The sequence below is a fragment of the Hakea prostrata genome, chromosome 2, assembly GCF_041222555.1.
Source record: "Hakea prostrata isolate BN-2017 chromosome 2, UWA_Hpros_2, whole genome shotgun sequence".
NCBI lineage: Eukaryota > Viridiplantae > Streptophyta > Magnoliopsida > Proteales > Proteaceae > Hakea > Hakea prostrata.
The window spans coordinates 68016031-68021945 of NC_142601.1; the positions used below are offsets into that span (position 1 = coordinate 68016031).

At 34.9% G+C, this 5915-nt stretch overlaps 1 pseudogene; it reads right to left on the bottom strand.

Annotated features, from left to right (window-relative positions):
* Positions 1-306: 306 nt before the first annotated feature.
* Positions 307-2014, bottom strand: LOC149025947 (aldehyde oxidase GLOX pseudogene; annotated as a pseudogene).
* Between the last annotated feature and the right edge of the window lie 3901 nt (positions 2015-5915).

The window sequence follows — 5915 nt, forward strand, 5'->3', positions numbered from 1 at the left end:
ATGTTTGAACACAATAATATTTGAATGCTGTTTCAGAAACAAATTCTACCTGATCGTGTATTGTGTTGTTGTTTTGTTGCATCTTTCTTCTTTTTCGATTTTCTAGTTTTCTACTATATAGGGTCCCCTCTCGGCACTCCCACATAGTTATTAGCAGTTAATTTTGTTTTTTCCTGTTATTAATATGTTGTGTAATTGACCAAAAGAAAGAAAAAGAAAAAGAAATAGTAGACAAACACAAATACAGCTCATCAAAATAAAAAATAATTATTAATTATAAAATTTCAAGGCTACCTAATTGCTTTTAAAATGAACATAATTAAATAAATCAATTTAGTAAAGAAAATAAAAAAAATGATGCATCAATGAAGTTGAACCCATATCCCCTTACTAGGTATATTTTGATGGACCACGAATAAAAGATAATACGCAGGCGGTGCCAGGAATTTTGAATTTGGAGTGGTCACCGTCACCGTATACGAAGTGTTGGACGATGCAGATGCAGTGACGTTAACGGAATCTAACACCAACAGTCGCTGACCCATAGCGAAAGAGTGTGTCGTGAACGACGGAGCCACCATTGTCACCTCTGTCAAGCTTTGGTTCACCGGATTCGACACTGAGAATTGTAGCTTGAATTGTTGCCCATATGTTAGCTTAGTATATGACGATTTAGTTTTTATCGTTGGCCGTAATTTCGAAAATGACGAATCTAGATAAGCAGGTGAGAATGCCTCCAAGCTTAGCTCCGTCGGATAAAGAACGCCGGTGAAATTGTAGTACTGATGAGGATTGCTTCCGCCCACTAGAACTCTTCCGTCGCGTAGTAAGATTGCAGTGGAATGGTACATACGTGGAATGGTGGATGGGTTTAGCGTTTGGAACCGAGACCCGGTCTGGTTATTGGGTTGATAAAGAACCGGGTAGAGAACCGGATCTCTTCCATATTCCCACCCGGCAAGCCCTCTAGCAGCTCCATTGATGATCAATACTTCTCCATTCGGGAGTAAGATCATGTCTCCCATAACCCTAGCCAGGGGCATTGTCTCCAAGGTCCACGTCGGATTTGGGTCTGTAATTCGGGTTCTTGCGCAGGTGTCTAAGGCGCCTGTGAAGTTCCCTGAGGCAGCATTTTGGGCCGACTCCCATGGAGCTCCACCGCATATGAGCACCTCTGCTTCAACCGAAGATTGGCTTATGTTCCTCAGCGGAAGAAGAACCGAGGAGCCCGTGAATGGGTAGGTCCGAGACTGATAATCTGGAACTGTAGGAAAAGTTTTGACCACAGTGTTGCTGGTGTAGTTGAACAAGATTGCAACATTGTAGGCAAAGACGAATAAGTTGCCATCCACATTGAGGTGAACAAAAGGGTAGAGATTACTCGATTGTTCCAAGAACGTAAAGTTGAAAACCGTATTCGTGGTGGGCGATTTTGGATAGAACTCGTAATTGTTCTCTTGGCCACCGATCACGATAACCGTTCCATCTGGTAACAGTTGATTTGTGGCATACCAACGTCGTTGAATGAGTCCATCTGCAATCTCTTGCCAATCACAAGTAGTACAAGGCTGGAAAGTTCTTACGACACGATCGCCGTCGTTGTACCCACCGGTTTGGATTAGGGTTCCGTTGGCAGTAACGGCACCGGAAGAACACCAAGTATCGGTTAAGATGGTAAGGGCTCGTATAGAATTATTTCCTACATTATATTCTGCAGAATGAGCAGTGCAGTCATACTGGAGAGCATAATCGCTGGAATCGTTTCGGCACTTTCCATCAGGTAAGGAAAGATTGGAATGGCCGAAATCGGTTCGGTCGAAGATAATGACACGATCGTTGTTGAGCAATTGCATGTGCATGGCTGATATGCCAATACTTTTCTGGACGAGTTTCCATTGACCCAGTGGAGTTGCTGCTGATGTCAAGGAAATGATAGCAAGGAAGAAGAAGGTGGAACAGAGAATGGAAGATCGGGCCATCAAAGGTTAGCTCTGCGTTTTGATCTGCAGGTGCAATGAGGAGGAGGAGAAGAAGAAGAATGGAGTTGGGTTGTACTTGGGTTGGTCTCTATGAATACTCTTATAAGGTGGCAGAGAAACGAGCTACGTTTGAATTATTGTCTTAATTACAAATGATAAAAACAGGGCTGGAGTTGGAAGCTGTCGATTTGATTCTTGAATTTTTTTTTCCTTCTAGACGTGGATTAATGATTAATTCATTACTAAACTTTATATGGTATTGATACGGAATAGAAATTAATACAGTTTTGTTTTGTTATGACACCCAACGAACTCGCCCTAGCTCCAAATAAAAAAGTGTAAATGTTGCTTCTGCGGCCTTTATTAATTAGGACATAGAAGGTCAAGTTGGAATGGGTGTTGTTGCATTAATGCTCGATGAACCCTCAGATGTATTCGTATTATTGACTATTCACATCCAAATCAATATATCATAGTTTGAAACCAGGCATTGACTTGGACAAATTGCTTCAGCTGAGTCAAAATTTTAAAAAATGAGCCTAGGAAAAGACAGCCTGTTTTAATTATCCATAAAAAGATAATTGAAAAAAAAAAAAAATTCAATTAAGTGGTGTAGTTCGGATAATAAAATGTCGAGATGATTTTGTAAAAATTAAATAAAGGATACAATTTATGTATGTTTATTGTAGTAAGAAAAACATGACACATTTTTTTTTGTTCAAAACGAAAAACATGGCTCATTTTTTTTTGTTCGAAACCCTCCACTCCTTGATTTTCTTATTTTTTCCTTTATTGTTATAAATATTGTTTGGGAGTTAGTTTTAATTCATTAAAATGGAGATATGATCATTTTAGCGTATATTATTCTATCTCAATGTATGGTTGATATTCGACTATTCACAAATGCACCATTCGGCGCTAAAATATGGGTCATATTCTCCTTTGTTGGATGCCTATCCAATGAGTTCTGCATCAACTACCAATGGAGACGTGTATTCATATAATTAGCGTCCAACGTATGAGAATGTAATCCAAATTTTATGCAAAGTTATTTAATATGATAGGATAACAAGAAGTTCTCAGATGCTCTGAAACAATCATATGGCATTTCTGCAGTAGAAGGGTGCACTTGACATCTTCTAACGCAACACTAAATTTTACAAATGAATGAACTCCCATTTGGCATACAAATTGAATTGACACAATTAAGCATAATTAATGTACATGCAACAGAGATGATGATTTATTTTGAAATACGAATTTTCAATTCAATATGTGTTGTTTAAAGTGAATGCTTGCCCATTTGGTAAGTTTCAATTTCATTTCCAAATAATCTCTTTACATGATTTTTCTTGTATTAAGGCTCTCATAAATATAAAATTACCATATTATTACCAATAATTTTTTTTGAAAGAAATTCATTGTTTGACAAAGTTGGAATGGTTGGAAGCAACAACACTTCAAAATTTCTCAATCCATCTATTTGCTAAGTTCCCCTACAAACAATCTGAACTTTGAACTGTTCTATTTTTTATTCTGCCGGCAAGAGAATCTCAACTCAAATTACTTAATATGAAACAGTTAGCTTTCTCAACTACCCAAATTTTATAATTGTCAATATTTTATGCTTCTCTCCATTAAAAATATATGACTTTGATCCACAAGGTTGGCCTTCCTTAAAAGCAAGTTGTCTCTTATCTGTTTTTATTCAAAAAAATCTGTTCTCTTACCCCTCCCCAAAAAATTAAATTGATAAGCGTATTTATCAATCATTGATACCAACTCTTGTTATGAAATTCAACGCGCATTGCTTCTTCATAGAGCTTAAACAATGTATCTATTAATAAATATCAATTAATACATGATTATCTTCTATGTTAATTTAATGAAATACTTAAGACTTCTTATTCAGATTTCTCTTTAATTTAATGAAGTACTTAAAAGACTTCTCTTTTGTTCATTTGGATTTGATATTTTATTTGGTTGGTGTACTATAATTTTGTATTTTTCAAAGGGTACAGGTTCTAGGCTACCGTGTAAAGGAAAAATTCTTAGGCTGACGTATTCTCTCAAGTGAATGGAAACCATTGGATAGAATGATGAGATCAGCCACATTTAAATTTTATACTAAACTTCTTCGTATTTTTATTAGAGTTACTCTATTTAATTCCAAACTTGTCATACGAACAAGAAAATTTGGTGTAAAATCATTATTAAAGATGAATCTAACAAACTTGCATAATCCTTCAACGGGATAAAAAAACTTTAGAGGACAACAAAATGATGTTTAAAGTGTTTAAAGTATTAACCTTGGATATAGTCTGTGTAACAGGTCTCATTCAAAGTTATTCATTCAAAGTTATTCAGACATGTAATCAATGTTATTTAAAACATGAGTTTTTAAAGTATTATTAAATATTATCATTTTACATGTGCAGTGATCCAATATCTGTATAACAATGACATCTCTTTTTAGGATGAACATGATGGTGCACCATTTTTGAATTGTTTTAGTGAAAAATTTGAATCCATCACAACATCATGATATTGTTGCAATTTGTTTGGTCTCACTTACATCTTTAGATGCGCTTTCAAAGTGCCAACACGAGCTCTGATTTTAAAACATCATAATCTAATGGCCTATGGATCATGTTTAAGTAGAATGCATGAACAAATAATTTTACTTAAAAGAGTTTGTTTTTTAGGAATTTTTTTAGAATAAGATAGGATTTTTATTTTTATTTTTCTCGTCTTAAAGGAAGGAACTGAGTAAAATGAAAAAAAAAAAGACAGAAAGAAAGAAAAGAAAAGAAAAGAAAAAGAAAAAGAAGAAGAAAAAAGAAAGAAAGAAAAGAAAAGAAAAGAAAAAGAAGAAGAAAAAAGAAAGAAAGAAAGAAAAAGAAATAATGGGTGAATATCTTTAGCAAAACTCGGGTATGTCTTCTCTTTATGGGGTTAGAAGAGGAGATTTTCACAAATTTCTGTTACAGTACCATTCTTTATGGGGAGAATAAAGTGTCATTGAACAATTACATTTCTTTCGTACAGTTTTCTTTTTATTTACATGCTTTTGGATTGCTACGTGATAAAATCACTGATGAAAAGAACCTATCCTTTTATATCATAATCCCATTCCAGATGTGCTATCTTGAATTTATGGACTGGTTCAACTTTCAAGGAAGACTGATATATAAAGCTTGAGGGGTTGTTTAGTTGTTAAAAGACCATCGTCTTATAGTATGAGATCAGGAATTCGAATTCCCTTAAGGTCATGGGTGAAAACTCTGCCTTATATTTAAATAACATATAAAAAAAACTATATGTTTTGAGGATGTAGTCAAGGTGTGTATAAGCTAGTGGTGGTAAACTTCAATTCCCCTTGCCCCTTCTACTATATATATTAAAAAGAAGGTTCCACCTTATATTTAAATTATATATAAAAAACTATACCCCTGAGGATGTAGTCAAGGTATGTGTAAGCTATAGAGCTCATAAACCAAAATTCCCCCTCCCAAAAAAAAAAACAGAAGAAAGAAACTCTTTGCCTTATATTTAAATATTATATAAAAAACTATACCCTCATGAGGATGTAGTCAAGATGTGTATAAGCTAGCGCTGGCAAACCTCAATTTTCCCTCGGCCCACTCTTCAAAAAAAAAAAGGGCTCCGCTTTATATTTAAATTATGTATAAAAAATTATACCCCTAAGGATGTAGTCAAAGTGTGTATAAACTGCACTCGCAAACTAGAATTCCCCCTCCAAAAAAAAAAAAAAAAAAATCTGCCTTATATTTAAATTATAGGTAAAAAAAAATAAACCCTCTGAGGATATAGTCAAAGTGTGAATAAGGTAGCGCTCGCAAACCTCGATTCCCACACTCCCCAAAAAAAAAAAAAAAAAACACGAAAGAGAAAAAAAGGCTATAGCCACTGATA